Below are 19170 nucleotides of genomic sequence, written 5' to 3'. Positions count from 1 at the left end.
ACCAAATACAGCAAAATAACAGGAATTAACGATCATTGGTCATTACTATCTCTCAACATCAATGGACTGAATTACCTAATAAAAAGACAAAGGCTAAGAGAATAGATATGAAAGCAGGGCCCATCATTCTTCTGCATACAAGAAACACACCTCAGCAAGAAAGATAGACATTACTTCAGAGTAAAAGGCTAGAAAAAGATTTTATAAGAAAACAAACCCAAGAAGCAAGGTAGAGCAGCCATTCTAGTAGCTAATAAAATAGACTTTCAGCAAAATTTAATCATAAGAGTAGGGAAGGATACTTCATTCTCATAATATATATACCAAGATGATGCCTCAGTTCTGAACATCTATGTCTCAAGTGCACAGGCACCCACATTCATAAAAGAAACATTACTAAAGCTTAAATCACACATTGAACTCCACACATTAATAGTGCGAGACTTCAACTCCCCACTCTCACCAATGGACAGAAATCTCCAAGACAGAAACTAAACAGAGAAATAATGAAACTAACAGACATCATGAATCAAATGGGCCTAAAAGATATCTACAGAATATTTCACCCAAACACAAAAGTAACACAAATCAAAACGACTCTCAAATTCCATCTTACGCTCATTAGAATGGCTAAGATAAAAAACTCAAATGACAGCACATACCAGCGAGGATGTGGAGAAAGGGGAAAACCCCTCCATTGCTAGTGTGAATGCAAACTCGTACAACCACTTTTGGAATCAATCGGGCACTTTCTCTGAAAAGCAGGAATAGCTCTACCTCAAGTCCCAGCTATACCACTCATGGGCATATATGCAAAAAATACAACACTATACAATAAGGATATTTGCTCAATGATGTTCACAGTAGCCTTATTCATGATAGACAAACTACAAACAACCCAAGTGTCCCTCAACTAAAGAATAGATAAAGGAATGGTGGTACACAATAGAATGTTACTCAGCTCTAAAAAAAAAGAAAAAGAAAAAGAAAAAGAAAATCATGAAACTTGAAGGCAAATGGATGGAACTAGAAAAGATTATCTGAGGGAGGTAAGCCAGACCCAGAAAGACACACATGGTATATACTCATTTATAAGCAGATATTGGCCATGTAGTATAGGATAACTATACTACAATTAACAGACCAAAAAAAGCTAAGTAACAAGGATGGCCCAAGGAGGATGTTTGAATTTCACTCAGAAGGAGAAGTAGAATATGCAGCAGAAGTGCATGAAGAGATGGAACAGAATAGGAAAGGGGGTGTTGAGGGAAATGACAGTGAAGATTAGATGTGGGGAGAGCTGGGGCAGGAGGACAGAGGGCTTACAGAGAAGAGAAACCTTGGGCAGGGGCATCTCTGAGTCAAGCTGAAGATCTATGGTAGGGTAGGTGCCCGACAGGATATGGGGGTGACTCTAGCTGAGATCCTTAGTAGCAGCGGTCATGGAGACCATGACCATAGGCCACCCTCTAACCAGATAGGACTCCACGTGGAAGGAGGGGAACACCAACCTACCAACAAAAACTTTGACCCAACATTTATTCTGCTTATAAGATGTGCAGGGATAAAGATAGAGTAGAGACTGAGGGAATAACCAACCACATGTTCAGTTCATAGCTGCAGGTACAACTGAGCCTTTTGAAAATAAAGCCTGGTCCAATCTAAAACCAACACCACGGGAGAGAATCAACTCGTGACGCTATTAATGGCACTCTGTTATGCTTGCAGACAGGACCCTAGTATAGCTGCCCTCTGAGAGAGTCAGTCCAGATGTGACTTGATGTGCTGTGGGGGGATTGGTGGGCAGAGGCTCCCCTTTTTGGGGGGAGAGGGGACAGGGGAAAGAGGGAGGGAGAGTGGTACTGGGAGGAAAAGGGGAGAGGGCTACAATTAGGATATAAAGTAAATACAGTAGATAATTAATTTTTTAAAAAGCACCAGTCTTTATTTTTCAAAAGGCTCAGTTGTACCTGCAGCTATGAACTGAACATGTGGCACAGAGAAATAGACCCATCAACCAAGAAATCGTTATATATAATTCTCTGAACATACATCAGTAGGCATCCATCTATACTTCCTGAGTTCCTATCCATTCATGCATGCGCGTTTCTTTTTTTTTTTTTTTTCTTTTTTTTTTTTTCTTTCTTTCTTTCCTTTAATTGTGTGTGTTCATGTTTGTGGGTGGTATGTGTGTATGACTACAGATGCCTGTAGAGGCTATCAGGATCATATCCCCTGGAGCTTGAGTTATAAGCACCCTCACATGGGTTCTGGGAACCACACTCCAGTCCCCATCAAGAGTAGTGAACATTCTTAACTGCTGAATCACATGTCTAGCTTCAAAAGGTATTTCCTGACACTAATATTCTGTGGTCCTGAAACAGAGCTTGAATAGCTGTATCAGGCATTTGTTGATTTGCTAAGTGTAAGATGGCTGTGTATATATCAATTCTTCCCTATAATGGTTATGGGGGAAATGCACACAGAAAAGTGAAGAAAGTAAACTTCCAGACTTCTATACTCACTACCGACAGCTCACACCATCAGGCGTTCCCATACCTTGTTTTCTCAGGACACAATTTTCTGGAATGTACTTTAACATGTGACGTTGAACTAAACTACCATGAAAGATAACAGAATCAACATGACTTAGAGAAACTTTGTTAAAGAAAAAAGTTATTGTGTTTTTCCTCTTATTCTAAGATTGGGCTCAGTGACATTTTCTAAGAAATTCACAAAGAAATTGAAGCAAGTTTCATCTTTTTAGATGTGTTTTCCTTCCTCTAGCATGTTGGCCTGACAATATTACTGTGTGTTATGCGATTGCTGTGGAATGCAGCCTGGAGGAATAAAGTACAGCAACTTTAGGTCAAGCCAACAAGTTTAAGGACAGATACGTAAGTACTGGTCTGTTGGAAGGTTTTAACTGTGCTAACACTCAGTATCCTCTGATGTAAATTGAGAATGATCACACTTGTCTACTGAGGTTACTAGCTGAGAAAAGTCACACAAAATGCCTGTGATGCAGCACTTTAATTATACTTGTTGCACTTACCATCACCCTGAGCTATGTAACACAAATATGCTAAATGAAACACTGAACTATTATTTTCCAAATACTAGCTCATTTCTGTCCAAACAAAGCTATTATCTGCAGCTATTTCACTTCAAAATACATAGGTAAGACCATTACGGAAAATAAAGAAACAGCGATATCTCCTGAGTCTCTGGGAAAAGATATCAATAGTTCATGCATATTGTTACCATGCTTTGTAATCTATAATAGAACCGCATGAAAGTGGCAATCCAAATCATATGTTTATTCTAAATGCTCACAAGATCACACACATAACAGAAGCTTGAATACATCTTTCTTTGCCCTCGACGGTCAAACTACATTACAGATACCCTGGTATGACAAATCTGCATACAACTGCTAAAGACAGACCAAATTTTGTAGCTCTTTTATTTCTGTCCTTAATTTTACAAGCCTAGGTGTGAGACTGTCTTCACAGGACTGAGAATGAAGGAGGCAAACAACATAAGACAAGGAATAATGCTGTGAGGAAATCACGAAGGAAGTTTTCCCAGTCGCTCACCTCCCAGCCACTACAGGGAGTCAACAGAAAGTAAATTGACTTACACTGAACGAGAACCTCCTTGGACTCCATGAAAATGTTTCTGAGAGGGAAGAGTGTAGATGTCTCACCACGAAAGCCGACCACCTGTTTCTGAAATCACCATCGCTGTCTCTTGCTCACACCACCTCACCGGGCATCCAGCCACAGGCACGCCTCCCTAACAGCTGACCTTTAATCCTGCCTTTAGGTTTAAGCAAAATCCTTTCAGAACTATGTAACACGCAACACTGAAATTTCCAAAAATAGATTACTTCAAATATTCATCTCCTAAGACGGCAATATTTATCTTTCTAAATGCTCAGGAAAAAAGTAAAAAGAAGGGAGTAGATAAACTATAATATTCTTTTTCACATCCGTTCAATCACTAACAGTGGGAAGGAAAGACAAATGTCAGAGCCACTTGGGTGCCATTGAAAATGAAAGATGTGGGTGAGAAAGCAGCCGCTGCAATCACACTGTACTACAGGAACTAAACAAACACCATATGATCCAGATTGTCCCAAACCAAAACTGTGAGATTGACAGTGATATTGCAGAGATCCCATACGTAACCCTGGTTGCTGTTTTTTTCTGCACTAGTACATAGCATATAAGAAAGTTTCTCCCAACTCCTTAAAAATGATTTTTTTTAAATCAATACCAATTGTTTTTGTGCAAATAAAATCATTTTACTTCCAAAATTTTGCTATTTTTTATTTTAAATACTAGAAAATGTTAAATTTCTGCATAAACTTGATAAAAATTACATACATGGGGAACATTATTTTCTATGTAAATATGTATGAACAAAATATAAAACTACTATATTTTATTTTCCATAAAATATTGTCCCCAGAGGGATAGGCAGCACAGTCTCCATGTGGGTCTCCTAATATGGGGAGTAGATGTTGCCTCTGACATGAACTCTCTTGCCCACTCCTTGATAACTTCCCCCTGGCAGGGTGGGGCGGCCTTGCCAGGCCACAGAGAAAGAAGATTTAGGCAGTCCAGATGAGATTTGATAGGCTGGAGTCAAATGGGCTCCCCTTTCTCAGGGAGGGAGGGTGGAAATGGGAGGAGACAAGGGAGGGGGCTATAATTGGGATGTAAAGTCAATAAATTTAAATAAATATATATTTTTCCCCAGGGTTTTTATAAACATAAGACCCCCTCATCTCAATGTTTTCAACAACTACTTATTTACTCAAAAGAAATTTAATGAGCCCACCATATGCTAGACACTATGTGAGGTCCCAAATATTATTCCCTCTCTCTCTCTCTCTCTCTCTCTCTCTCTCTCTCTCTCTCTCTCTCTCTCTCTCTCTCCTTATTAAAAGAAAATAATAGGAACTGGAGATATAACTCAGCTAGTAAAGCACTCATAGGCGTGAGGAAGTCAGTTGGATCCCCAGAACATACATGAACAAAAGCTGGGCACTGTGGCAAGATGATAGGCAAAGACAGGCAGGTCCCTGTAGCTCACTAGCAGCTAGCCTAAAATACTTGGCAAAGTTCTAGACCAATGATAAGGCCTGTTGCAAACAAATGATAGAAGCCATTTAAATAATAAAGCCCAAGTTTGTCCTCTCCCCTCCACCTGTACATATAACTGAACACACACACACACACACACACACACACACACACACACACACACACACACAAGACTAATATGTGTATGTGCACCAGCATATATCAGTTAATCTTACTGTGTTAAATTCTCCCTCAATACTAGCTTTCCAGGGATCCTGATAAACAAGAGAATTTCATATCATCTTATTATATATAGGTAAATTTTGATCAAATGTACTTTATATTGAAATATTTAAATAAATATAGAGAAAAAGAAAGACAAAGAAACACCATCCTTAGTTAACGATACATCAAATTGAACATGAATACCAAGGGCAAGTTCATTTCTACAGAGGCTACTGTGAAACTAATGCAGTCCAAAATTATGAATAGGTTGATACAAACTTGACCCTTCAGAACTCTAAGTAGAGAAAATTAACAACTGAACCAAAAACTCAAAATTCTGACATGAGCCAGGACAAAAGATAAGTGAGTAACACAGTTTAGAGTTAGCAAAGCCCAATGATTGTCTTCAATTTTTTTCAGAAAACACTGAGATTTTCTCACTGAGAAAAACGAGTTTTTCTATTTTATTATTATATAAATATATGCATAGATGTATACACATACATACACATATGCAAATACAACATGCTGAGTCCATGTAGTGTTACGTATATGTATACATTTTTTCCTAGGTGTGACCATTTGGTACTGGATAACCAATTACAGATCTCATTCCTGGTGATGAAGGATTCTTCATCTCTCAGCAGTCATCCATTGCCTGTAGGTCAGACATGTATAAAGGAAGCTGGAAGAGTTGGGGTTAGAGGCTGAAGGGTAGAGCATAGTTATCTTCTATAAAAGGTACAGTTATTGCCATGGACAAGCGGGAGCAAATGTTGTCATTATTAGATGTCTAAATTTTTTTCAAGAAAAGTAATGCATTCATATTATTGTGTGAAATTTCCTAACCTTTGCACAACAGCTCAATGTTTAAAAAAAAGTGACAAACTTGGTTTCTAAAACCAAAAACATACTTTTGATGGGCTTAACAGAGTGAATCTGTAAAATATATTTATCACCCTTAATTTGAATAAAGGATATATCTAAAAACTCCCAGAAATTATCATATTTAATGTTTGAATGTATCTAAGATCAGGAACAATACAAGAATGTCTGTTTATTTCTATTCAAAATTATATTATCAGTTCCTGTCAGAGAAATCATTCAGGAAAAAGGAAGTAAAAGGCCACCACAGCTAACAAATGAATTCAATAAGATTAGAATACATAATACTAATGTACAAGATATGCCATATGTCAACAATTTATATTCAAAGAGCTTTAACCTTTATGAATATTGTTAACAAAATAAATAGAAGGTTAATACACTAAAAGCTACAAAAAACCTTTTTAATATATAATAAACATAAATCAATGAGAAACATTCCCTCACCATAATATGAAAGACTTTATGTTGTTAAGATGATAAAACAATCCAAACTTACTACAGATTCAGTGTGGCCATCATAAAAATCTCAACTGACCTGTCCCCAAAAATTAACAAGTTGATTCCAAAATTCATATGAAAATGCAAGAACCCAAAACAAAGATGAAAGATATGAACAAAGCAGAAGATTCATGCTTCCTGGTTTTAAAATTGAGTGTGGTACTAACATAATGGTAGCCACACTGATGAATGGAATGCAATTGTGACTTTCAGAATCATCAGCCAATTTCCAACAGTAAGACCAAGGTAATTCCATGCTGGAAAGAATAGTCTTTTCAATAGTCTGCTTATGGATAACTGAATATTAATATGAATAAACTAATTAATTGGAACCCATATCATCAATAAAATTTAAATTAAAGTGAAAAGTTTAAGAGTTAAAAGTCATAAAGCTCTGATAAAAAAAAAAAAGAAAATAAGTATAAGCTTTCATGCCCTTGTGTTAGGTAATGGATTCTTAGTTAAGACATTAAAAGAACATATGTAATAAAGAAAATATAAACTTTATTAAAATTTGTACTTCAAGGGAAGCATAATTTTTTTAAAGGAAACCAAAAGGAAAACTACTGGTAATACCAGAACACTTGACTACAAATTATACTACAGATTTTATAGGGATAAAAACATCATAATATTGGCTCAAAAAATAAAGATAGATCAATGGAATCTAACAGAGAAATCTGATTCTTTAATAGATACCCCAAACAAGTATGGGATAAAAAACAACCTCTTCAACAAATATTACCAGAGTAAGCATATTCACACGAAGATGAATGAATGTAGATTGCATCTCATTCTTCACAAAATTCAATCAAAGATGGATCAGAAACTTCAATCTAAGATCTACAGAAGAAAACAGAGGAAAAGTAGTTCTCTACATAGGCATAGATAAGAACTTTCTGGAAAAGACTCTGGAAATAATAAGAACTGACAAACGGAATTACATGAAACTAAAAACAACAAAAGAAATAATCAACAATCCCCCTCTGAAAGGGGATGAATAACTAGACTATATAAAGAACTCAGTAAATTAAACAGCCAAGAATAAATAATCTAATCAAACAATGGAGAAATGAATTAAGTAGAAAATCCTCAAAATGTACAAATGATCAATAAATGCATGAAAATTTGACATACTTAACCATTGGGGAAACACAAAACAAAATTACAAAATGCAGGCTCAATTTCCTTAACAATTATACTGTATTACATACTCAGTAACAGAGCGTACTTCACTTACAACCCGACTAACCCAAACAATAGGAAAAGGAGATTAAAGAACACAATAATGAAACCTTAAGGATATCAGTTCTGAGAAAGATTCTCCTGGCATACTCAGCAGGACTTCAGCAACCCCGCAATTCAACCAAGGTGGCTGCTGGGACCTGAAACAGCAGCCAAAGCCCAGAGCCTCAGCTGGAGCCCAAATCCCTGAAGCCTTCCCTGGAGCAGTTCTCTCTAGGAGACTCTCGAAGTGTTGATGAACAGCCAAAACAATCCCAAGTTCTCTCCCCCACCTCCTGTTTTGGGCTTATATACCTCCTCTCATAGTTTTCCTCTCAAGAGTCTCTACTAGGATGTTTTCAGCTAGCAACATCCAAGCTCCCCCACAAAGTGGTTTGACTTCTAAGTGGAAAAACATCCTGCTCTCTCACTAGTCTGTTCCCCATCCCACACTTGGGATCAACACAAAGACATGTTTATCTCTCCTATAACAAAATAACAAAATGGAAATCTTATGTCAGTCAGAATAGCTATCACCGAGAAAACAGAAATATTGCCAAGAATATGAGTTGGTATGATTTTATAAACTATCAGTGTAAATATAAATTAGTCAAGCCATGTAGAGAAATATTATAGAGATTCCTAAAAAAAAAAAAAAAAAAAAAAAAAAAAAAAAAAAAAAAAAACCTAAAAGTAGAAAGAAAAGATAAGCCTTTTATACCATTTCTAGATATACAAATAAAGAAATCTAAGTCAGCATACCAAAGAGATGCCCATGTTTAGTGTGTCACTGTTAGCAATAAACAAATTAGGGAACCAACTTATGTGTGCACCAATATATAAAAGTGGTATATAATAGAGTGCAATTGTATTCAGCCATTGAAAAAAGAAAAATTAATTCATTTTTAGGAGACATGGTACAACTGGGGATGACCATGTTAAACAAAATAAGGGAGACTTAGTGGGTAACAAGCACAGAATGGAGCTTGTGTCTCTGTCTTCACTATGCCAGTTTCCATGACATTAGCTCAGTCTCCTGGTTAACACTGCTTAACCCTGAGAATCACTCAAGGAGTACTTACATAGCTGCTATGCCTTGTCTTCCTTCAAGACTGAAGACACAGAAATGAGTCTTTGTCATCTAGCTATAATCCACTTGGATTTTAGAAACAGCAGAGTCTTGAAGAACTAACCCATCCCTCAGATGAGGACAATTGTTGAGATGAGGAGGTGTCATCCTTGAGCAAGTGATCACTCACTGAGAAACACCCAATATACTCAAGCAGTAACACCTTCTGGACTTGTAGTTTGCTCCTGTTTGCAATATGAACATACTGAATACATTTTATCTCTGTACATTTTTGCTATTAGAAAAATAATAAGCCAAACTTAGGAAAACAAGTAAACACGTTTTTGTCAAATGTAGACTCCAGATTTGTTGTTTGTTTATTTGTTTGTTTGAAAGCATGAAAAGTAGAAGGGAGCTAGAAAATGTCTATAATAGGAAAGGAAGAAAATAAAGGAGAGAAAATAAAAAGATATTGAGTTTTGGATATGATCCAAAGATTATATGCATGTATATAATTCACACTGAAACCAATGTATAAAGATACATTTAATGTACAATAATTAAAAGGAGCCAACATTGAGTGTCTTTCTCAATCTCTCTCCACCTTATTTTGTCATAGGTTCTTTCATTGAACCTGAAGTTTACTGCTCTTTCCAGACCAGCTAGTGAGCTAGCTCTGGGGATCCTCCAGCCACTGTCTCCTCTGTGCAGAGATTGAAGGCATTTCCTGCAACTGGCTTTTCCATGAGTGCTGGGGACACAAACACAGTTCTACCTCACACTTACATAACTAAGTCATTTTCCAGGCCTCATCACTGCTTTATAAAATTCTGTATAATGGGAGCTGGAGAGATGGCTCAGAGGTCCTGAGTTCAATTCCCAACAACCACATGGTGGCTCATAACCATCTATAATGAGATCTGGCGCCCTCTTCTGGCCTGCAGGCGCACATGTAGGCAGAACACAGTATGTAATAAATAAATAAATAAATAAATAAATAAATAAATCTTTTTTAAAAATTCTATATAATGAGAATTATAATGAGAAGCCAAAGTAATTTTTAGAGCAAACTTATGCAGTTGGGATTCCATTCTAACATTAAACATTAGAAAGACAGAATTGATCTGGATCCTTCATTAAAATCTAACCAAAGCTAAGAATGGTGACATACATCTGTAATCCTAACACGTGGCAGGCAGAGACAAGAGGACCATGGCACATCCATGGATAGCCTAAGCTACAGTGTGAGTTCCAAGCCTCGGAGACCCTTCCTCACAAACAACAGAAAAAAAAAAAAAAAAAAAAAAAAAAAAAAAAAAAAAAAAAAGACTGGGACAAGTTTGGAGAAACAAATATTTTATCCTGCTTGTATCAGCAGACTCTTCCTGCCTTCATTTCTAACACGCCACTTAGGCAAGCTATGCTAATGCTGTGAACAGAGAGAGAGTCATAGAAGCAACAGGTGCTGAGCAGCTGCAGAGAGCTGGATTCCTCCTTAGGACATCCTAAGAACCAGAAAAATGTTAATCTCTGATAACAAAGACAAGGCAACCACTCACCTTCAAGATCATAGTGTTACTTTACTCTTTCGCCCGTTCCCTCAAACTGATGTGCATGGCAATCATTTACTGCTGAACAGGCTCTGGGACCCCAGAGTTCATCCTTACCTTTTAAGTGAAAATCCTTTGTTCATATTTCTCTAAGAAACACAAACTTAATTGATTATTGTAAGTTTTCCCTCAAAATTCTATTATCCACAGACATAGCTGTATCTTGTAGACATTTGGAACCACAGATTCAAGAATGTGAAAAATCTAATTATCAGAAAGAAACACTGCTCAATGGTTAAGAACACTGGTTGGTGACCTCAAAGAAGATGATGAGCATCAAAGAGCCTCCTTATGGACATGGCTCCAAAGAGGCAAAATAGCCACTGGGCAAAATGTCCTTGTTCCTGCCACAAACAGAATCTGCCTAAAAATGGGCAACTTAGATGCAGGTAGAGTTGACAGCCGTACTCTGCCAAGTCAGAGTAAACAAGTCCTCAATAGTTCTTGCCCTGCAAACAAGTCTGGCAGAGATATTAGGCCAGAAAGTTGAAGATGAGGCTCCAACGTTATAAAGTGCATTGGGTGACTGCTCAGGCAGTAAACTGTCTTAAGTCAACTTGCACATTTTGGAAGATGCTAACCCACACTGCTGGTTCTCTCAGGAATTTAAGTTTTATTCCTTCTCAAGTCTCTGAGGGGCATTGAAGACCAGATAGTCTAGTTCTATAACCAAGATTAGCTGATTAGGGAACAAGATCGTTTTAGATCAAGATAAAATTAAGCTATTAGAGTTGAGATAGGATAGATATTAAATCTCATTCAGAAATTTAGACCCAACAAGACAGGAAAGACACTTGCTTCAAACGAGATGAACGCAGATGGCCAAGTCACTATGAATGTAACATGTATAGAACTCATTATTCTCATGATTGTCACATGGTTCACCTTGCTGTATGTAGTTTGTTTTATACATGTGTAATAAAATAAAGGTATAAAAAAAAAAGAACACTGGCTGGTCTTCCAGAGGACTAGCATATGATTCCCAAAAATGACATGGTGGTTAATTATCTATAACTCCAGTTCCAGGGGATCTGTTACCCTCTTCTGGCTTAATGCACATAGCATACATGTGGCAACATACATTTATGTAGGCAAAACAGCCATATACATTTAAATCTTTAATTTTTTTAAAAAATTTAAATTCTCTACCTCTATGATTTAGGATTATAATAATACCTAAATAATATCCACTATAAGAGCCCTATATATAGGTATTATTGTTGATCTACCTTTTTAACTTTACAAAGAAAATTAAGTTATTGGCCTTACTATTTTAAAAGATCAGGAAAGGGAGCAGTCATCAGCCTGACTCTGATAAGGACTTCATGGAAGATGGCAGCACAATAGCCAGGGTGTATGAGAAGAGACTACATTGCTGAGAGAGAGGAGGGGGGGAGGAAGGGAGGGAGAGAAGGTGAGTCTTGTGCCCTAAGATCCATCTCCTAAAGGTCTAAGTCACATCTCAGTCTCCCCCACACACCTCTCTCTCTCTCTCTCTCTGATAGGGTCTTGCTATGGAACCCAAACTAATCTCAAGCTTGTAATGGTGTGTCAGCCTCCTGTATGCTGAGATCACAGGCATAAACCACCATGAAGTTCCCTGCCAATCAATTTCAAAGATGAGAAAACTAATATAAATTAAGATGAAGTAGCTTGTCAAAACTTCACAGTCAGTGACAGAAGTAAGATTGAGTGCAGGCACTTAGCCCCAGAGAGAACTCCTCTATCTTCTTATTCTTTCTTCAACTGTAAAATAGCTTGAATGCATAGGTCTGACTGAACAATGAAGGCTTTGCACATAGTTATGTTGTTTTATTAACACAGACAAAGCTGAATGGTAATAAATTGAAGCATCCAAATATGCCATTGTTATAGTTTGAATACAAATGTTGAATATATTATAGCCCATACTTAGAATGCTTCCTGGTTCCTGGATCTCTTCTATTTACTTCTCTCCAATAGCTTCCGTTGGTTGGTTGCTTGCTTGCTTGCTTGTGGGAGGTTGTTTGTTTGTTTGTTTGTGTTTTGTTTCCCAAAATAAAGTTTCTCCTTAGAGGCCTGGCTGTTCTGGAACTCTCTCTGTAGACCAGGCTGGCCTTGAACTCACAGAGATCTGCCTGCCTCTGCCTCCCGAGTGCTGGGACTAAAGGTGTGCGCCACCACCCCACAGCTGGATAAGGGGAGTGTCTTGACGAGAAATCAGTTTAGCTTTTTATTTATGCTTATATCTATTACGTTCTCCACACAGTTCCTGGCACAAAAAAAAAGATAAGATACTTAATAAATGTTTATGAAACAAAATGGAAAGAACTAAAATAGAAAATATGAAGGGCAAGATAGAAAAGTCAAGAAGATATAGAAAATCTGCCCAAACTCACCTCAAAAGAGTGTCCTGTCCCAAAGAAGTATTCTTTTTACAAAGAATATTCCTGTGTATATAAACTTAGTAACATTTCGCTGTCTTCATTTTAGAAAGTTTAAATAAAGTCTGTATAAGACAATATTTTATCCATTTTAGTTTAGACTCATTAACTAGTCTATAAGGCAGGCAATATTTTTATCCGATGAGGTAGTCTCAAGTTTCCTAAAGAAAATAGTCTCTTTTTTTTTTTTTTTTTTTCAATTTAAATACAAACACCACTGGTGAGTTTCCAATTTAATTGTACTCGGTATGTAGCATTTGCAAATCCTTTGAAAGAAAGGCCACTGAGTGATCTGAGCCTTGCCAGCTGCCAAACAGCCATTCCATGTCTGGCAGCTGTGCATGGTGAACGATGCAGCTAATGTGGCTCTCAAAAACCGAATACTTTGTTTATTTCTTCAATAGCGAATTGATGACTATCAGCTCATTTATGACTACCATGTGCAAAAGAGAAGTTGAGAAAATAATGTTTGAAATGGACATACTGCTCCAAGTTCAATAAATTTAGAATAAGTAAAAAATATAGTGACCTTTTATGAAAGGAAATTTTAGAGAAAAAAATCTATATATTAACACAAGACACATTATTTATCATGCCCTTCACATTTTTATATTTTGTTTAAAACTTAGAAATCTGTATTTGTATAGTTGAATATTACTGAAAAATAAATGAGAAAGTACATATGTTAATTACATTAATTTAGCCATCCCACTATATGTTTGCATATATATATGTGTATGTGTGTGTATGTATATACACATTATGTTATACACCAGAAATATATACAATTTTTTCTTTGTCAATTTAAAATAAAGAAATTTATCAAGATGAGTCAAAATATTGGTGCATCTGAATGCTTCTATAAACCAGTGAGCATACCATAGGCAGTTTTAGATGAAAGGAATAAAGTTTTGGGAGCTAAAGCAACACACAGCAGGTCAGTGACAGCAAAGACAGCAGTGATGTCCATGCCACCTATAGCAGATGTCAGGTCCTGACCCTGCCAAAGTATACTGGGACACATGAACATCTGTGGTTTATCACTATAGATGATCAAAATAATTCTCATATTTTAATTTTTTTGAAAACTTAATACAATTCAGTCATTAATTTATTAACTTAAGACATCTACTAACCAATGAAACACAGAATAAGGTCCAGCTATGCAGGAGTACAGGAAGTCAATGCCCACATTTTCTCCATTTACTGTGGGACAGATACATAAATATATAAATCTTAAAGAGTGCTAAGAGCACAGTGCCAGAACAGATTCACAGCACAGTGACATTTACTCTGAGTAGAGATCACTGAGAGGGACATAATAAGAAAACTGGTGCCAAGGTTAAGAAAGGGGAGAGTGAAAATGAACAGTCTTTAAGCAGGATGATGTCATGAGTCTCTGCTTTGAGGGTAATGAACTCTAAAGAACTGTTAAATAGGAAAACTGCATTGGGAAGAAGTAAAAGCAGAAAGATGAAACTCAGCAAGCTGTTGTGGTAGGCCAGAAAAGTGACAGCAGACTTCTAGAATAGGACATTGGTAGGCAGGACTGAGAGACTGTGATAAGGTCAGAGCAGCTTCTTTGTGAGAAGTAACATGATTTGAGAAATCTCGGAGCTGATGGAGCACGTGGAGGAAGACCCACATAACCGACCGTCTTACATATGGTCAGCTCTGCCATTAGTGATGCTTCAAGACTTGGGTTGTCTCATGAAATGGAAGCACCAGAGACCCAGACCCAGACTAGATACTGACATAAGGTTGGGTTGAGAAACGTCTCCTGTATATTTAGAAATAAAAGTTCAAATTGATGAGAGAAGCTACTGTTCTAGATAAATATTTGTAAACATTATATGTGGTTATAAAATAGGGAAAAAATAAGATGCCTTAAGTAGAATGCATTGAGATGATCAAAACCACAGCTTTGGAAAGACCAACATTCAATGGAGTTTTAAAAAGAGAAAAGACATCAAAGAAAAGTAAAAAAAATAAATAAATAAAATAAAATAAAGATTTACCTATTGTCTATTATTATTATTCTATTCTGTAATTATTGATCACCTATTATAGATCAATACTTGTCAATGGCAGGAAGTTAGGATATGAAGATTAACATGATAGAATTTCTACAACAAGATCACAGACCAAAACAAACAAACAAACAACAGAAAAACACTTTAAAATATAATAAAATCTAAAAATAATGCAGGGAATGTAAAAATGCATGCAGATGACCAGTGTTCACTGTACTTTTGTATACAATTTGGAACAATTCATATGTAATGGATACTCATCACACCCAGTGAGCACTAGATGATAAGATACTGGGATACAGATATAAGTGAGTATATACCATTTGAGTCTTTCTGCTTCTGGGTTAACTCACTCATTATGATCATTTCTAGCTCAATCCACTTATCCACAAATTCCGGGAATTCCTTGTTTTTAATAGCTGAGTAGTATTCCATAGTGTAAATATACCACAGTTTCTTTATCCCTTCTTCTACTGAGGGACACTTAGGCCGTTTCCATGTTCTGGCTATTATGAATAAGGCTGCTATGAACATGGTTGAGCAAATGTTCTTGTTGTGTGCTGGAGCATCTTCTGGGTATATTCCAAGGAGTGGAATAACTGGGTCTTGAGGAAGCCCTATTCCCAGTTTTCTGAGATAGCACCAGATAGATTTCCAAAGTGGCTGTACTAGTTTGCATTCCCACCAGCAATGAAGGAGTGTTCCTCTCTCCCCACATCCTCGCCAGCATGTGGTGTCACTTGAATTTTTTATCTTAGCCATTCTGGTGGGTGTAAGATGGAATCTCAGAGTTGTTTGATTTGCATTTCCCTGATGACTAAGGAGGTTGAGCATTTCTTTAAGTGTTTCTCAGCCATTTGATATTCCTCTGTTGAGAATTCTCTGTTTAGTTCCAAGCCCCATTTCTCAATTGGGATGATAAGATACTGTGTTCTGTACCTCACTGTTACTGATCTAACAACCGTGGAGGTAGGAGCTGCCATTTTCATTTTAAAGATAAAGAAACTGAGGCTTAGAGAACTTAAACATTTCACTTCAGATTACAGAGTTAATGACTGGCAAGAAGACCAAATACAATTCATCTGAATCCCTAAGCTTCATCTTTTTACCATCCCATAATGCTAACTACGGAGAGAAATAAAGACTCTGTCTGACCTCTGAACTTGTGCTAAGCCACTCAAAATGACATGAAGTGAATCAGAAAATGTGATAAAGATGACAGCATGATCTATAAGAGGTTATTATCATGGTATTTAAACAACCAAAAAAAAATGGAGAAAAAATGAAAACTGAGTATGTTTAAGTCAACACTTATTAGCTAGTTAACCATGTAAATTATACCATATAGGCCATAGGCCACACTGAGTTTACATACAATTTGTAAATAGAGTATTACCTCACATTCTAAATAAAAAATGTACTTCTAATATGTTAGAAAATTATATCCCAGTATCGGATACAGGGTCTGTCATACTATGAGAATGCAGGCCTAATCATAATGAATCCTCTCTGCCAGAGACAGTGAGAGCAATGACCAGGGCGAACACAGTGCACTGAGTGAATGCACTGAGATAACACCCTTGAGAAAAAGAGTCGAGCTGCATAAAAGAATGTGAGAGTCAGCATTCTAGGGAAGTGGAAGAGACTCTCAAGGGAGTCACTGAATCCCAATGCAAATTAGAACCCTGAAAGCATGCTCACCAGCATCGGACAGCCCATCAAAACTGGGTCCTCTCACGCCCAAGCAGCTGCTGTGATGTGTCATCATGTTGCTGAGACAGAGGACACAATTACAATTTTAGTGACAACTGTAAATGTACAATGACTGGCGAGGAGAAGAAAAAAACAATGCTGAGAAACAGGAAAACTATATTATAGGAAGATAAGAGCATTGATCAGCATGAATTTCTGTTCTTTAATAGCTACTTAGCGAGGCCACTCCTCTGGGTACTAGAAGCACGATCCAGTGAATAAAGCAAACATATCTGCCCTTATAGAGTACAATTCTCTCTAGTAAATAACTTTAGAAGAGCTGAGTACTGTGAACATAAATTAAAAAGTAAAAAGGAAGAAAATGGGCCAGAAGCACCAGGAAGATGAACTTTTAAACAGAATTGAAAGGAGAGCTTCCAACAAGCATTTAACACTTCCGAAGTCTGAAGGACACAGGGGAGTGTGTCACACACATATAGTGAAGAGGATAGAAAAGCACACATAAAGGCCATGAGCCAACTGTCCTACTCTTAGCAGCTTTTAGGGAAACTTAAGAACCCATATGTGTAGCAGAATACAAGGGAACCACGGCAGAAAACACAATTGTAAAATGGCAGTAAACAGAGATGAAACACTGTGCGGCGGTGTAACCAATGACCTTAGACTTCCGTCCATTCTCCGTGTAAAATCGAAAGCTTGGACAGAACCTTTAAGGGGAAAAAGTAATGTTTGCTGAACACCTGAAGCCAGAAGTCTTATCTTAGAAGAAGGAACAGAGAAAAAAGTAATTCGCCCCAGACCTCACAGATAGCCCAGGAACTCCTGGGCCCTGGGTCCCACAGAGCACAGCTGTTAACATAGGCAAAGGAGCTGTACTGGAATGAACTGGGTGGAGAGGCTTTCTAGATCCACGTGGGCTATGCTCCCTTGAGCTGTTTCTCCTGTTCAAAATGAGAAGCATGAAAACAAATGTATCAGAGCAACAGGGCTAAGCAAGGCTAAATCCACAAAACCAAGCCCTAAGTGTCTTCTAAGTCCTTACTGTTATTACCACCACACGTGTAGCGCTTGAAGGGAGAAAAAGACAGACACTGCTAAGAAACGTCCTAGGTAGGAACAGTTACAATATTGCATTACACGGTTGTACCATTTACAGAATCTCTGTATTTAAAAGCTAAAGACTCTTCAAAGGACTTTCCATGGATCTGGTTGAAGCTGTCAATGCTCACAGGAGACTGTGTGCTGTTTAAAAAGCAATGATAAGCATTAGGCGTGAGCTATCACTCCACAGCTATGTTACTTTCAGCAAATTATTAAAACTCTAAAGTTTCCTTATCTCCAAAATAGAAGCAATAAAAGCACCTAATGAGTCTATGGGCAGGGCTGACAACATAGGTAATCAATAAACGCCATTTGTTGTTATTACCAGATTATGGAATTATTTACTAAATATATCAAATTGGTGGACATTTTTTGAATGACTACAACAGGATTCCAGGTTGGAGTAAAACGATTCACTTTGATCCTAGGTGCAGATGTTTACCAGCAGAGTGGGGGTGTGATAGACTACCCACAACTTTTATTCCCAGCAGCAGTAATATAGATGTCCTCACATAAGTGACTACTGAAAAACTGAATGGCATAGCACACAGGAATTAGGAATTGGAAAGTTAATAAAAACAAGAAGATGTGCATACAGAAAGGGCATTTTCCCCTAATATGTGCACAAGAACTTTTTTTTATATTAAAGATACACTGTACTTTACCTTCCAAAAAGTAAGAAAACATAGGCCAAGTGTAATCCTCATGAAATATAAAATTAACAAATATGAATTAAATATAAATTAGGACCTAAGGGTGTTTAAAAGGAATGTGTGGTCCCTGCATCAAAAGAATTTACTTTCATCTACTGGAGAGTTATCACATAACTAGAAACTTTACTACCATCTGCCAAAAGCTGTAATGAATATACAAATTTAAACCTTATTTGATGCTAATGCTGTCCCCCTAGGATGAACTGTACAACAGTATACCAGCCGTTCTGTTTAATAAACAAAGTGTTTGTTATAAAAGTGGGCTGTAATAAAACTGTGATAAATGCTGAAAATGTAGTTGAAGTAACTATGGTTCCAGCCCCCCCACCCCCACCCCACAGAAGCTCAGAGCCAAATAAACTCAAAGTTACGTTATGGTTCAGCAAGTGGTGTGCTCCAGGGGAGGGATGGTACAAAATAAAACAACAAGTCATATCCATTTGGAGAACGTTGCTGCTGCTGCTGAGAGAAGCTTTAATCGGAAGAAAATGAAGCCACAGCAGCTTTGCTTCCAGAGCCAAACTGTCCTTCATAGCGAGTGGCCCTGCTAGGAAGCCATGGTGACTTATCCCACTGGAAA

General features: G+C 37.3%; 1 protein-coding gene and 1 pseudogene across 7 annotated transcripts in view; one reads left to right on the top strand and one right to left on the bottom strand.

The window, feature by feature from the left end:
* Dlg2 (discs large MAGUK scaffold protein 2) overlaps positions 1-19170 on the bottom strand; it is a 1899378-nt gene that overhangs the window by 1749534 nt on the left and 130674 nt on the right. The gene's annotated exons all lie outside the window — the stretch shown is intronic.
* Positions 17387-19170, top strand: part of LOC127192343 (protein farnesyltransferase subunit beta-like) — a 54582-nt pseudogene continuing 52798 nt past the window's right edge.

The sequence above is a fragment of the Acomys russatus genome, chromosome 7 (genome assembly GCF_903995435.1).
Source record: "Acomys russatus chromosome 7, mAcoRus1.1, whole genome shotgun sequence".
Taxonomy (NCBI): domain Eukaryota; kingdom Metazoa; phylum Chordata; class Mammalia; order Rodentia; family Muridae; genus Acomys; species Acomys russatus.
Note: the sequence above shows the minus strand (reverse complement) of the source record. Positions and strands in the feature narration are given on the sequence as shown.